Source organism: Pan paniscus, chromosome 14 (genome assembly GCF_029289425.2).
Source record: "Pan paniscus chromosome 14, NHGRI_mPanPan1-v2.0_pri, whole genome shotgun sequence".
Taxonomy (NCBI): domain Eukaryota; kingdom Metazoa; phylum Chordata; class Mammalia; order Primates; family Hominidae; genus Pan; species Pan paniscus.
Window position 1 is genome coordinate 22,546,702 of NC_073263.2, and position 16,275 is coordinate 22,562,976.

The window sequence follows — 16,275 nt, forward strand, 5'->3', positions numbered from 1 at the left end:
GGGCAGGAGCTGGGGGATTGGCACCTCTGAGGACAGGTAGACACTCATCATAGCAGCAACACACTGCTTGCACCTGCAGAGGCCACAGGCTCAGCAGAGCTGCCCTGGCGATGCTGGTGATTTCAGGAGGTCTCTCTAGAGGGCCGGGAGATGCTGCACCCTCAGAAGTGGCCGCCAGGAGTGGCTCCGGCAGATTGAGATGGTGATTTAGCTGATCATGCCGCCGTCAGTGTTCACTCTCCATCAGAAGCCACACCTCACTCTCTTAGAGCGAGGGAGAGACACACTCAAGCTGGGGGCAAATGGCATCTGCAGAGCCAGATCCAGGGGCCAGGAGGATCGGGGACTGCCCGGGAGGAGGCTCCATGCCACGTGAGTCAATCAGGGAACCCTAATTGGAAAGCAGTAATACAAAGTAATTGAGTTTAATACATAATTTAGATGGTTACCCGTTAAGCTAATGCCTCCCGCTTAGGTGTGGGGAGAAAATTATTTATCTCGTAGACGGGGAAGATTTCATTTGTTTTTATAATGGTATGCTTACCAATTGACTTTAATAAGAGCAGTTTGTTAAATCAGATTTTGAATTGGTGCATAGATTTGAAGTTCGTAAGTTAATTTTTGACTGATGTACTTAGCGCCTCCCTTCTTCCCTTAAAATGGCTGGAATTATTCTCCCATGAGGCTGTGCGCTCATTGTTGTCCTGCATTATGGAAATTACATAGGTTCTCCGTGGTGTCTTCATGAGAGGCAATTTTACTCCTGACTTCTACCTTTTTTTTTTTTTTTTTTAATTTAAGAAGCGACATTAAAGAGACTCTGCTTGCTTCTTTGCGGGGCCTTTTTCCTCTTGAAAACAGTCCCAGGGCTGCAAACAAATGCTTTGGTTAAATATCAGAAAGGAACTTACTAACAACTCCTTACTTGGGTCTAACCAACTGTCATTCATTAACCTGTTTGATTTTCTCAGCAATCCTGTGAAGTCAAGCGGCCGCTAGGAACCCAGCTCCTGTGTGTACACATTGAGGCCGCGGGCCTGGTCACGATCGGTAGCTGGGTGCTGGCCTGCCAATGGGGACCAGGCCACACCCACAAAGCAGGTCCACCTGGGCCTGGACCCAAGCTCATCTGGCCAGCCCAGTGATGGCGACCCTGACTCAGTTTCCCTATCAACAGAACAGGGATAAGATACTGAGTACCTAAGAAAGGGTTTTAGGATGGAAGGAGGCGATGCCTGCCCACGGCATGGAACAGAGCCAGTACCAAGAGCTGAGCTGTGGGCACTGCAACTACCCCAGTAGAATGGCTCCCGGACCCCTCCTCGAACCAGCTCCTCCTACTCCAACAGCCATACCACCAGGCAGACAGCATCTGACCCATAGGGCCCCACCCTCACGCCTGCTTCTCACCAGCTTTGGGGCCTTGGGTAGGCGTCCCTGTGCTCCAGGCCTCAGCATTCTCAGCTATGAAACAGGCTGCTGAGGCCTCCCTAGGGCACCCAGCATCACAGCCAGAGGCAGAGGGGAATCTTGCTGACAGGAGGCAGGAGACCACCCGCAGAACCAGGGTTTACGCGGTCTCCTCTTGGGGCAGCTGTCCAGGTAGAACCTCAGCCCTCAAATAGCAGAATCAGGGCAAAAACTAAGTCATCATGTGTCCAAAATTGGTGGGTTCTTGGTCTCACTGACTTCAAGAACAAAGCCACAGACCCTTCCAGTGAGTGTTACAGTTCTTAAAGATGGTGTGTCCAGAGTTTGTTCCTTCTGACATTAGGATGCGTTGGGAGCTTTTTCCGTTGGTGGATTCCTGGTCTGGCTGGCTTCAAGAGCGAAGCTGCAGACATTGCAGTGAGTGTTACAGCTCATAGACACAGCACGGACTCAGTGAGCTGCAACAATATTTATTGCAAAGAGCAAACAAACAGAGATTTCACACTGTGGAAAGCTATTTGAGCAGATTGCAACTACAGGCTAGGGCAGCCTGCTTTTATTCCTTTATCTGACCCCACCCACATCTTGCTGATTGGCCCATTTTACAGAGAGCTGATTGGTCCATTTTACAGAGAGCTGATTGGTCCGTTTTGACAGGGTGCTGATTGGTGTGTTTACAATCCCTGAGCTAGACACAGAGTGCTGACTGGTGTATTTACAATCCTCTAGCTAGAGGTAAAAGTTCTCCAAGCCCCCACCAGATAAGCTAGATACAGAGTGCTGATTGGTGTATCCACAAACCTCAAGCTAGACACAGAGTGCTGATTGGTGCATATACAATCCTCTGGCTAGACATAAAAGTTCTCCAAGTCCCCACCCCACTCAGGAGCCCAGCTGGCTTCTCCTAGTGGATCCCGTGCCAGGGCCACAGGCGAAGCTGCCCACCAGTCCAGTGCTATGTGCCTGCACTCCTCAGTCCTTGGGTGGTCAATGGGACCAGGCACTATAGAACAAGGGGCGGTGCCCGTGGGGGAGGCTTGGGCCACACGGGAGCCCAGGAGTTGCAGGGGGGGCGGTGTTGCTTGGGCATGGGGGGGCTGCAGGTCCCAAGCCCTGCGGCATGGGAAGGCGGCTGAGGCCCAGCGAGAATTCAGCCACAGCGCGGGTGGGCTGGCAGTGCTGAGGGACCCGGCGCACCCTCCTCAGCTGCTGGTCTGGGTGCTAAGCCCCTTACTGCCTGGGGCCGGCGGCACCAGCCAGCTGCTGGGAGTGCGGGGCCCGCTGAGCCTGCACCCACCAGGAACTCAGGCTGGCCTGCGAGCACTGCGCACAACCTCGGTTCCCGCCTGTGCCTTTTTCTCCACACCTCCCAGCAAGCAGAGGGAGTTGGCTCTGGCCTCAGCCAGCCCAGAGAGGGGCTCCCACAGTGCAGCAGCAGGCTGAAGGGCTCCTCAAGCGTGGCCAGAGTGGACTCCATGACCTGAGGAGTTGCCGAGAGTGAGCGAGGGCTGCTAGCACTTTGTCACTTCTCAATCAGGACCCCAGGCCTGAAGGTCATCCCTGCCTGGTTCCTGCAGCAGCCTCGGTGACAGGTGCTGGGGAAGGCCCTGATGCAGGCAGCCTTTATCTCGGCCTCCCCTGGACCCCCAGCCCCTCCAGCTCCAGTCACTGTGTTCCAATAGAGACCCCCCAGGGCACTGCAGGGAGTGCTTTCCACAGCCCCAGCTGCACCCCACTTCCAGCTTGCCTCTGGAAACAGCCACGAATGGCAGGGTGGCACCAGAAGGTAAGCCTTTAGGGAGAATGAACACAGGCCACCCTCAGAAACAGAAGCTCCACAGAGCCCCCAAGGGACCCTGGGGCACCCTGGAAGCATCCAATGTGCACTGGAGTCACCTCAAGAGCCATGGGGACTTGGAGCCCCTTGATTCTGGGAAAGCTCTCCCCGGTGGAACATTGGAATAAATGTGTGTAGCTGTGAAACCCCCCTTTGCATAAAATCAAAAAGAGAGCCTGTGTAAAACAGATTTCTAAATACCCAAGACCTTAAGACACAGCCTCTCCTCCTGGGCACCTCCACAGCCTCTTCCTGCCCTTCTTGCCTCCAAGCTGGTGCAGCTCCTTCTAAAACATCTTGGTGCACCCAAGGTCCCCAGAGGAAGGCGGGAGCCCACGGGAGACACGTGGACAGGAGTGAGCCCCTCCACCAGCCTGCCGGGAGGCAGATGGTCGGGAAAGGGGTGCCCTACCACTCTACTGCAGAAGAATCTGTTACCATGGAAGCATCCGGAGCAATAAGGAGGAGGTGACTTTGCACCCCAGGAAGTGGGGCCCTCTGCCCCAGGGATGGGTGCGCTCGTTTGCTAGGAGGGCCCTTCAGACTGAGGCACCTGGGGTGGGGGGTGCAAATCCTGGTCTTGTCCCCAAGGGTCCTGGCCATGGATGCCCTCAGCAAACTCTCCCCAAGACCCAGGCACGGGGCGAGGCAGGACCTGTCTTGGAGCTCCCAGGCTGGGGCAGCAGGGAGGGCCAAGGCGAGGGGCCCTGGTGTGTGGGAACTGCCCCAGTTGCCCCCTAGTCCCTGACCGGAAGCTGCCCCTGGGGCTGAGGAGCCTCACTCTGTCCCTGGGCCAGGGTCCCGGGCTCCCCAGCCTGTGGAATGAGAGCCGCAGGGCAGGGATGGTCAAGCACCAGCACCCATGGCTGTGGCCCCAGCCCCGTTGCCTCAGCCTCCAGATCCCCCAAGCCTTCACCCAGCCTTACGGGCCCCGCTGCCCACACCCGGATTCATGGATTTGAGCCAAGCTCACCCATCTGCCCAGTGGCTTTGGATTCAAGAGTGTCCATGGCTCCCCCTGTCCCCCAGCCATGTCTCATAGTCCCCTGGGGTGGGCTGAAGGTCTCTGAGGGAAACCCGCTTTCACTGTGTGGAGCACAGGCCCTGGCCCACTGCGGGCCAGCAGGACTTTCTAGGAGGAGGAAACGCCTTCTTTCTTGGCTTCTCATATGCTCCCGTGTGGGCCATGGGCGCGTGTGGCTGGCGCCCAATGTCAGTTCCTTTCATTCACTTCCCTCTAAGCACCTCCGTGGATGAGCGGCCACCGTCCTGGACACACACAAAGTCTCAGCTGGCGTGTGGCAGGCTGTGGGGAGCTCAGCCCCTCCACTCAGAGGCAGTGGCCGTGGCCACTGTCTCAAACAAAAGGAAGAGCTTGTTTACAAATTGTTCATTGAAAATTGAGTTGCAAACATTGGCATCAGGCCTCGCCTGCCAGGCCACCCGGATTGGAGGGTAATTTATGAAGATTGCTTTACCTGGGGCCATGCTGGTCTATACCTGTGAGTAATTCACACCAGGCTCATTTCAGATGCAGTCAAAGACCCCCATATTTCACCACAACAATGTAATCACAGAGCCACGTTAAAAAGTCATTATTGTGTAGAATCCAGCTTGGTTTGAAAAACACTTACTATAAAATTCAACAGCCTTTGTAAATTACCAAAAGGTTTACTCAAGAATCCTAGGTGCCGTGATTTAGACCAGGAACTTACCACTTTATTAATTCTGCGGGATTTTGTCGGTCCCTGCATTTATAAGGCATGATTAGTGAGTGATGAGAGTAATAAACTCCTCCGTGCTGGTTCGGAAATAATGATGAGTTGAGTTTGCATCCTCAAATTTCTCATGCAAACCATTCCTGCTCCAAAGAGTCCCAGATGCAACTTTGGGTGGTTTTGCAGGCAGTATGGCCATCATCTCCCAAGGGGAGAGAGCACAGGGGGAACTGGCTTCTCTGCTCGCCTATTTGTGGGATCCCGGCAGGCCTGCCCACCGCATCCCAGGAGAGCAGCCATGGAGCCCGATTCTGTTTCCAGGCCAGCTCTAAGGGTGCTGGGAAGCACTGGCAGAGCTCCTGCAGATGCAGATGCTCCTCTACCTCTTTCGTGGCAGTCCAGGGAGCAGATGTGTGTCTGCACAAGCCCTCATCACTTACACGTGGTTGAACAGGCAGGACTTGGTGAATTCCTTCTCAGTTTTGTCCTGAGAGGCAAAGAGCGTGCCCCTGGCAGCCTTGAAATGAGGGGTCATTTGGGGATCCTGAAAGCTGAGGTTCTAGCCCAGGAAGTGCCCCCAGAGCCTGGCCATCCTGACACACCGACTCTCCTTCCACGCTGGGAGACAGCAGCTCTGCCCTGCCCACCTGCCCAGCAGTGGCCAGCTGGCTTTTTGCCAGGTTCTGCCCTCTGCAGCCCCAGAGCTACACCTGTCCTTTCTTAGAAGCTGCCAATGGCCATGAGTGTCCAGGACACTCTGGGAAGGACTGTAGTAAAATAGTCAATGTGTTTAATCCATGTTTCCCACTGGCCCACCCATGCCTTTGACCCACAGGACAGTGGCCACGCATGTGCTTGGGAAAACCACCGTAACAGGTCCAGACAAGAGTGCTGGCCTGAGCATGGGTCACGCTAACGTGGGTGGCTCAATTAAGGAACAGGGATGGACTTCCTGTCCTGTGGCCCCCACACACTCCTGCTTCTTCTAGTGGCCATTTCTGTGTGAGGCTGGAGCACGGTGGAAGGTCTGTGAACCTGTATTAAGCAAAATAGAAACTAAATGTGGACTTGAACTGGACTGAAAGGAAATTGAGTTAGACTGAATGAAAATGGATTGGAATGGAATGGAACTTGGATTTGAACTGAATGGAATTGAATTGGAAGTGGATTAAAATGGAATTGAACTATAATCTAAACCCCAGTAGGGCAGGAAAACAATGGACAGGCTGAGCCAGGGGAGCTGCCCTCACCCCATCTGTTCCCTGCCCTGGGGAACCCTCTGGTCAATACTGCTAATAGGAACTGAAAATTAAAATGGTGCTGATGGATTTTCTTTAATATGCACAGACGCATCTCAGAGTATTTCTGGAAAAGCAGTGACCGAGCCTGTAGAGGTCATGAGGCACCTGGGCCAAGCCCCGAGATGCTCCCAGAAACAGCACTTGAGTCGTGCACTTGAAATTCAAAGCACTGTCCACCTTTGACAAAGCAAGCTCCTCTTGTCCGGTCATGTACAGCGCCTGAGCCACAGAAGAGGCCCCCAGAAGCCTCCTCCAGCAGACAGGAATGAGGAGGCACTGCCCGTGAGGAGGGTGCACGGCGGCCTGCAGCCTGAGGAACACACGTGACATGGAACAGCAAGGATTTTCCACCACGGGGTTGCTCCGTCTGTGCAGGGTCCCAAGGGTGCCGAGAACACTGAAGACTTCAAGGGCCTGGCATCAAACACTGCTCTGGGGGGTAAACAGACACCTGCTGAGAGCAAAGGGAGGGCCCCCTAGAGAGCAAGAAGACTCAGCCCTCCAGCGCCGGCTGGAACGTGGAGCCGCGAGGCCACTCATCAAGAAACGGAGCAGCGTCTGGAAGTGGGAATGGCCCTGAGACGACAGCAGCAAGAACACAGAGAATTTTGTCCCGCAACCTCAAAGAACTCAGTCCTGGTCATGGCACTTGTCACCAGTGGGATCTGGTCTTATTTTTACAGGAAATAAACACGGTCTATGAGAATTTTAGCAGGTCCATGGCCTTTCACCCAGCATCCCTCGGCCTGCTTCTCCTGTGTGTGAGAACATTCTCTTAATCAGCACCGCACCATCAGCACGTTCAGGAGGCTTACGGGACCCTGTTCTGCCATCTCTCATGGTGCGGTGTTGGTCAAGAAAGTGTTCCTGGAGCAAAGGATGCTCGGCTGGCACCCGGGCTGGTGGCTTTCTCTGTGACAGGGACTGTCTTCATTCTCCTGCGTCTTTTGGGCTGGATGGTTGATCCAGCATCCACTCCACATTTCCCTGGTTTCAAGTTCTTTCCTGTGTTGAGAGGGAGAAACCAGGAAGGACCCCCAGGCCCCATCCCCTGGATGACTCCAGTGAGGTTGGCAATGGGAGGAGCCAGGTGAAATTTGGAAAGTGAGGGGGACCCAGGACCTTTCCACCAGCTGGTGGCTTCTCCAGGTTTCCCCCCCATTCCCCCTTCACCACTACAGATGGGCTCGAGATTTTTGGCAGTTTCGTGGGTAACCCCTGAGGATCCCTGCCACAGTGATTCAGGCTGGGCACATCCCGGCTTTCTTTCCAGCCCTTCCCACCTCACCTCCCTTCACTGGACCCTCTGCTCTACTGCTTGGAGCCCTCCATTTCCCAGCCCCGCCCAAACCCATCCATGCTTGAATTATTTTCCTATTTTTTTGTTGTTCTTCTTTCTTCTTTTTGTTTTCTTTGGAGGCAGAAACAGAAAGATGCCTTTTCTCCCTAAGCACCTTTATCTCCATGCTCCTCTGCTCTCCCTGTGGTTCCTGGGCCACGCCACTGCATAAGGTTGCCACTCTGATGTTTCCCGAAGCTTGAAGCTCCCTTTCCCGGCTGGGCTTCCAGCTCCCCAGGAAGCTCGCTCCCTACCCACAGCTCCCCTGCACGTCCTGGGTGGCCCTGATGTCCCCGCTCAAACACCCATGGAGATGAAGTGTTCCAGCTCTAGCGAGAGCTCCAGGTCCACACCTTGGCCGGAGAGGACCGGAGCCTCCTCTCATCCCCCAGCCAAGTAGGCGTCTTTCTCTTCCCAGGCCCGCCAAGCCCCCTCCAGCCAGCACTGCATTGGCCACTCCTGCTGCCGGCACCAAGCTGGCCAGGCTCTGAGCGCCGGCCCTGCTGCCCTGGGTCCTGGGTCCACCCCTGCAGAGCAAGCCCACCTGTCCAGTCCCCGCCGCACCACCAGGCACAGCCCTCCACAGCCCTCAGCAGTACAATCTGAAATCTTCTGGATTTGTTCTTCCTGGCTGTTGGCCTTTCTCCCCGCGGGGAGGCGCCTCTGAGTCCCCAGGGCCTGACTCTCACAGTGCTCAGTGATTATTTGTTGAATGAATAAATGTCCTTGGCACCCCCTCCAGCAGCCTCCCCTGCTTGCTTCTGAGATGGTTTCTCTCTTTCACGCCTGCCCTGCCTGACTCCACTGGCTCGCTTTCCCACCCTATTCTGCGACCTTAGCATCTTTTGTTTTCTTGTATTTCTTCTTAGGTTTTGTTTTCCTTCATGGTCTGTGTTCTTTGTCCCAATGTTTTATTATGGGATAGTTCCAACATTAGGGTCAAATTACATAGGATAATATGAACCCACCACCTGGACTGGACAAATATTAGCATTCTGCCATATTCGCTTTAGGTAATCATTTTTAGAAGTGAAACGTTAATCATAGACCCCTGGTATATCATTCACCAATCCCATTTTCCTCTCTCCTCGACAGCCTTCTCAATCATGTTTGATATCTTTACCACAATCTATCCTGTTGTTTAGTAAAGATATGTTGTAATACTTTACACAAATGGTATCCCACGGTGCATATCATATGTGCCTTTTGTTTCTTTTTCAACTCAACATTGCATTTTCAGATTGATCTGTGTCTGTGCAGGACCAACTGTTGCAGATGCCTCTGTCTTACTAATTTGTGTGAGTTCTTTACACACGCTGGATGATGAACACTGGTCTGTCACGTGTAAGCAGACCAACTACTGGATAGTACTTTGTACACATATGCCATGGATGTATGGCCTGTGTTCACTTGCCAGCCCTCATTGTTCTGATGGGTCACTGTCATAAGTGGGGCAGCCGACACATTCCTGGGGAGACCTTCTTATGCAAACATGCAACAAGGTCTCCAGTCTAGAGAGAGGGACTTGCCAGGTGGAGGAACATGCCTGGTTCCAGCTTCACTAGGAGTAGCTAAATGGCTCTCCAAAGGGTGGAGCCAACGAACCTTCCCTTTAGCATGAGCCTAGCGCTCCCTTGCCCACTGCCAGCTTTGTTACTCTTAGATCCTTAATCTCTGTTAATCTGATGACTATAAAGCAAAAGGTTACTTTTATTTTAATTTTCCTGGTAACTGGGGAGAAGCTGCATCTTTTCAGGTCATTGCGTGTCTCGTTTCCTCTTCTGATAATTGCAAGTTTGTATCATTTGCCTGGTTTTCACTAAGTTCGTTATACAGTAAACATGCGTATGTAAACGTATATATCTTTACTAAAACAACGGGATACATTGTGGTAAAGATATCAAACATGATTGATAAGGCTGTCAAGGAGAGAAGATAGTGGGATTGGTAAATGACATACCAGGGCTCCACTCTATTCATAAATGTTTCACTCCTATTTGTCTTTTTGACTTATGTGAGCTCTTTATATGAGATGGATAACCGTCATCTCTCTGTTATGTTTATAGCAAATATTTCCTCCTGAGTGTGGCTGGTCTTTTGGCTTTCAGCTTTGTTTGTGGCACCTTTTGTTGTATAGAAGCTATTAATCATAACAGTCAGCTTTATCAAACTTCAGTTTTATGTGGTTTATGTTTGTCTGTCTTGCTGGAGAAACTTTTATGGGCCAGGTGCAGTGGCTCACGCCTGTAATTCCAGCACTTTGGGATGCCGAGGCATGTGGATCACTTGAAGTCAGGAGCTCAAGACCAGCCTGGCCAACATGGTGAAACCCATCTCTACTAAAAATACAAAAATTAGCCCGCTGTGGTGGCATGTGCCTGTAATCCCAGCTACTCAGGATGCCGAGGCAGGAGAATCACTGGAACCTGGGAAGTGAAGGTTGCAGTGAGCCACTGCACTCCAGTCTGGGCAACAGAGTGAGACTCCATCTCAAAAAAGAAAAAAGAAAGAAAGAAAAAGGAACTTTTCTGTACTTTGACATCATAAAGCTATTTCACTATAGTTTATTCCAAATGTTTTAAAGTTTTGCATTTCATATGTAGGACTTTAACCCATCTGAACTTTATTCCTGGTGCAGTGTTAGATAATAATATGAATATTTTACCTTTCTGTCAGTGACATTTGACCAACAAACCCTTGTTCCTGTTGATGTATGGATTCCTGTGGTGCGTACCGGGTTTCCACTCTGTGCAGGTCTGCTTTTGCCTTTCTGTTCTGTTCTGCTGATCTGTTTATTCTTGAATAGTCTCTATCAAAACTCTAGAGGAAATACCTTGCTATTTGGTAGAGAAAACGTATCTACCCTCTGCTTCTTCTTCAAACCTGTCTTCACCATCCTGGGTCCTTTACTATTCCATGCGAAGGGATAATCCATCTTATCAGGTGCCATGAGAAAACGCTGCTAGGATTTTAATGAAATTGCATTTAATTTATTGATTATTTTACAGGAGAGCTGAACATTTGAAACTGAGTTTTTGTATTTATGATGTAGCCTTCCAATTAGTTAAATCTTCATCTATAGCCCTTAATAAAATTGTTTTAGTTTCTCATTTAAGATGTCCCACGTCTTTATTATACTTATTTCTAAATACCTTAGAGTTTTATTGCTATTGCGAATGGTGTGTTTTTTCTATTACAGTCTCCAGTTAGTGTTGGCTAGTGCATAGCTGTGCTGTGGATTTTTATATCTTCTTATATTAAACCTCATTAGCTCTCATTGTAAAGTCTTAAAAATTTTTGTATGTAGAAAGTTATATTGTCTACCCCAAAAATATGAAAATTTATGTCTCCTCCTTTCCAATCCTCACTCCTCTTTTTCCATCTTGTCTTGCAACGTTGGCTGGATCATCAGACCATGCTGAGTGATAGCTATGAGAGAGTCAACTCCCTGCTTTCCACTTTAATGGGACTGCATCTGGAATTTCATGGGAAGCTTGAGCTTTGATACAGGCTGGCTGTGGCTGCGTTTTATCAGGCTAAGGTCATCCTTGTAGCTCTTGTTATCTAAGAGCCTCTGCTGGGAAAGGAGGGTAAAATAAGCCCAGGCTACATCCTCTGAGATGACCGTAAGTTTCTCTCCTGAGACTTATTGATAAGGCTGAAAATAAGAGTGAATTTCCTAATGATACTTTATACTTATGTTCCCAGGACAAAGTCCGTCATAACTGATTCTGCAGCCGGTTCCCCATCCTCACCCGTGGTGTGACCAGCCAGGCTGGCCATGTGCCCACCCTCTGCTGACCACTGGCTCTTGTTGATGACTCCCACCCCCACATATACACATAGCTCAATGGACAAAAAATTCTAGGAAGAGAGTGGAGCTGTTATCCAGGTCTCTTTTTTTTTTTTTTTTTTGAGACGGAGTCTGGCTGTGTTGCCCAGGCTGGAGTGCAGTGGTGCAATCTCGGCTCACTGCAACCTCCGCCTCCCGGGTTCACACCATTCTCCTGCCTCAGCCTCCCGAGTAGCTGGGACTACAGGCGCCTGCCACCACACTGGCTTATTATTTGTATTTTTAGTAGAGACGGGATTTCACCGTGTTAGCCAGGATGGTCTCAATCTCCTGACCTCATGATCCGCCTGCCTCGACCTCCCAAAGTGCTGGGATTAAAGGTGTGAGCCACCGTGCCCAGCCACCATTATCCAGGTATCTATTACCAAAGAGCCTCCCACAGGGGGGTAGTTCCATCAAAAGTAGTAACCAACCCAGGGAATAGGTGTATGTATTTCTCTCCAGAGCAAAAAGGTTGATGTATACACATCTGTTCCACCAAATAGGCAATCTGGTGACAGTTGGGCTAAGCATCCAGGGATCTGAGGGCCTCTCTGGGTTCTCCAAGTGCACTCCTCCCCCAATGCCAGGATGCAGGGCCTGCCTCTTGAGTGGCTCTCATCCACTCTGTCTCTAGGACGATGCACCCACAGCACCATCGGCCCAGCACAGCACCCAGTGTGTTCCTTGCTGCCCTCTGATCGCTCGGGTGTCCCAGATGATGGGTGCAACCTAGCAGTGGGGTGGGCAGGGCCGTGACTGGGCTTCTCGCATCTCTTGTGTTAAATTTCTATCTTCTGCTCAATGCTTCCCACCCTGAAAGAAAAAGGTATGTTCCAGGGCAGAGGATGCCAGGTGAATTCTCACATTGAAGTTAGGGGTACCATTGACGGGCAGCAGTCAGACACAGCAGCGGGTCAGCAGCGCTTAAAAAGGATTTGAGAGTCGTGAGGCTCAGGATGGCATCTGAGGCCACAGGAGCATATCTCACTCACTCACACGCCTGCCACGGGGCTGAGGGTGAGCTGATGAAGGAGGAAAGGAAGGAGGAGCTGACAAATAAATTGCTTTTAAAATGACTTACAATGTTGTGATTCAGTGGTTATTCCCTGAGCCTCCTCTCACCTGCTCCTGACACTGGGACTCGCCGCAGAGGTGTCTGGACCATGGTCCGGGGGACAGCTCTGAGCGTCCCCTCCGAGCGTCCCTCGGTGTCTCCTTTAGCCATTCTCATTACTCTGCTCCACTGGTCCCTGACCAGTCACTGCTGTGAGAGAGAAAAGCTATCCCTTTATGTCACTTCGTTGCAGACTTTGTGACTCGCAAAATATTAACTGACTGATGTTTAGAGACCCTTCATCCTTGGCAGAATCGGAGGCACAACTTCCCTTGAAAAGCTCCAGAGGTTTTTGGGAGGCCGAGGTGGGCGGATCACAAGGTCAGGAGATTGAGACCATCCTGGCTAACACAGTGAAACCCTGTCTCTACTAAAAATAAAAAAAAATTAGCCAGGCGTGGTGGTGGGCGCCTGTAGTCCCAGCTACCTGGGAGGCTGAGGCAGGAGAATGGCGTGAACCCGGGAGGCAGAGCTTGCAGTGAGCCAAGATCACACCACTGCACTCCAGCCTGGGTGACAGAGTGAGACTCTGTCTCAAAAAAAATTAAAAAAAGATAAGAAAAAAGAAAAGAAAAGCTCCAGAGGTAGGTGGCTTTGGCCACCTGGTCCTCCTAGTGGCATCTGGTCTCTTTCTTTCAAGTCAAGGGCAGAGACTTGGGGCATTTGAAGAGAGGTCTGATGTGACTTTCCACTTTAAATCGTGGAAGAGGGATGCTGGAAGCATGGCTTTATCCCTCCCTTCTCAAATCAACCTACCCACCTCTTCTGAAATGGATGCTGGCTACTGGGTGGGCTGAGTCCTCCCTGCTTCAGACAGGTGGCAGTAGAAAGAGGTTGAGAGTGGCAGCAACTCGGAAGACTTACAAGGCTTACTCCTAAATATGTAGATTGCCTAGTGATAATGTAGATTGCCTAGTGATAAAAGTATCATTAGGCAATCTACATTAGACATACATATGCATATGTATATATACTACTTTATATATAACATATATATACATATATGCACATATTATATATATCAGTAAGGATTCGTGAACATTTATTTTTATTTATTTATTGTGAGACAGAGTCTCACTCTGTCGCCATACTGGAGTGCAGTGGTGCAATCTCAGCTCATGGCAACCTCCGCCTCCCAGGTTCAAGTGATTCCCCTGCCTCAGCCTTCCAAGTAGCTGGGACTACTCCCATCTAGTGTATTAGTAGTAGCTGGTGGCATGCACCACCACGCCTGGCTAATTTGTTTTTGTATTTTAGTAAAGATGGGGTTTCACCATGTTGGCCAGGATGGTCTCGATCTCCTATTTTGCATTGCATGTGCTTTATTTTGTTGCTCAGATTATTCCAGCTTTGGCTACTGGGAACTCTTTCAGTGGTTCCTGTGTCCCTCCGGCATAATCTCATTTTTGTGGGGTTTTTAAACACTTCTTTACTTCCTGGCACTACACGATGCTCTAGGCTTCTTTTGTATAATTCCTACCCCAGCCCCATCTAAGGATTTCTGATTCCTTTTATTGGAGAAAAGCATTAGAAACCAAGATGTGGGCACTGGGTGTGCTTATTGTGACTGGAGTGTCAATGGAAATTCTGGAGATTAAAAGTATAGTGATTAAAGTAGAAAATTTACTAGAGAGGTTTGATGGTAGATTTGAATTGGCAGAAGAGGTAATGAACTAATTTAATGATAAATAAATACAGAGTATTCAATTTGAAGAACAGATAGATAGAAAAAAAACTAACAGAGCTTCAGTGAAATGTGGAACACCACTAAGCACCCCAACCTACATGTATTGGGAGTGCCAGAAGGGAGGAGAAATAGAAGGAGACAGGAAAAGTACTCGAAGAAATAATGGCTAAAAACTTTCCAAATCTGATGAAAAATACTAGCCTCACATCCAGGAAGCTCAATACTGCAAGTGGGATAAAAACAAAGAGAAACACCCAAACACATCATAATCAAAACATTAAAGACAAACACAAACAGAAAATTTTGAAAGGAGTTGATGACAGAAAAATCCAAATTTTGCCAAAATATATTTAAAGAGGTTTATTCTGGGCTAATATGTGTGACTATGGCCCAGGTTACACAATCTCAAGAGGTCCTGAGAAAGTGTACCTGAGGTGGTGGGGTTATAATTTGGTTTTGTGTTGGGAACAACACCCACACTGAAGGTTGTGGGTTTACCGGAATGAGGGCAAGGAACACCTGTCCCACCCAGGGCGGAAAACCACTTAAGGCATGAGCGATCTGTGCCTTAAGGGCATGTTCCTGCTGCAGATAACTAGCCAGAGCCCATCCCTTTGTTTCCTGTTTTAGTTAGTCTATAATCTATAGAAACAATGCTTATCACTGGCTTGCTGTCAATAAATATGTGGGTAAAACTCTGTTCATGGCTCTCAGCTCAGAAGGCTGTCAGCCCCCTGATTTCCCACTTCACACTTTATATTTCTGTGTGTGTGTCTTCAATTCCTCTAGTACTGCTGGGTTAGGGTCTCCATGACTGAGCTGGCCTTGGCAATTTTACAGATTTCAGGGAGACAGGAATTGCAGGTAAAATAATAAATTGATATGAGAAGGGTGCACATTGGTTTGGCCAGAACAGGTGGGACATCTCAAAGCGGGGGCTTACAAGTCATAGGTGGGTTTAGGGGATTCTTCAGTTGCCAGTTGGTTGAGACAGTTAAGCTATTGTCTAAGGACTTGAAATCAGTGGAAAGGAATGCCTGAGTTAAGATTAGGAAGTTTTGGAGGCCGAGGTTATTGTGTAGATGAAGCCTCATGGGTGGCAGCTCTCAGAGCTATAATAGTTGGTGAATGACTCTTTTCAGACTTTAAAGGTGTCAGGCTCTCAGTTAATCTCTCCTAGATCTGAGAAAGCCTGGAAGGGAAAATACCTGGTTACATTCATGGAGATTCTCTATAGCTGCAAATTTTCCCCATAAAAGGTGGCTTTGCAGGGTCATTTTAATCTGTTGGCACTATGGCAGCCATTTCAAGGTATGTTTAAAAAATATATTTTGTGGTAAAATATTTTTATTAATATTTCCTTTAGAGTCTGCTACCTGTCATGTGATATTATACCAAAGTCAAGCAGAAAGCAAGCCACATGTAATAAAAACCTGTCTGATGAGATTTTTATGGTTTGTAGAGCATGACTCCCCAGTCCCCTTAGATAGGAATTTGGGCAAGAGAAAAAAACAAAAAAACAATTAATGCAAAGGGACACCAATAAGATTAACAACTAACTTCATCAGAAATAATAGAAGCCAGATGGCAGTGGAATGAAGTAGTGTTAAAAGACAAAACACTGTCAACCAAAAATCTTATTTCCAGCAAAACCATCTTGAAATATAAAGGTGAAATAAAGACATTCCCAGATAAAAACTGAGATAATTTATTGCCAGCAGATCTGACTTACAAGAAGTACTAAAGGAAGTTCTTCAGACTGAAAGCAAGCAACACAAGACGGTAATTCAAACCCACACAAATAAACAAAAGTGTCAGTAAAAGTACTTATATAGGTAATTACAAAAGACTGCATAATTGCACACTTTCCCTTTGTTTTCTTGCCTTACTTAAAAAGTAATTACATAAAACAATATATGTAATATACAGGTGTATTGTTGGGCCTCAAAATGACATCACAAAATGGGGAGAGAATGGAGAAATATAAGGGTAAATATAGCTTTACCCTTATAT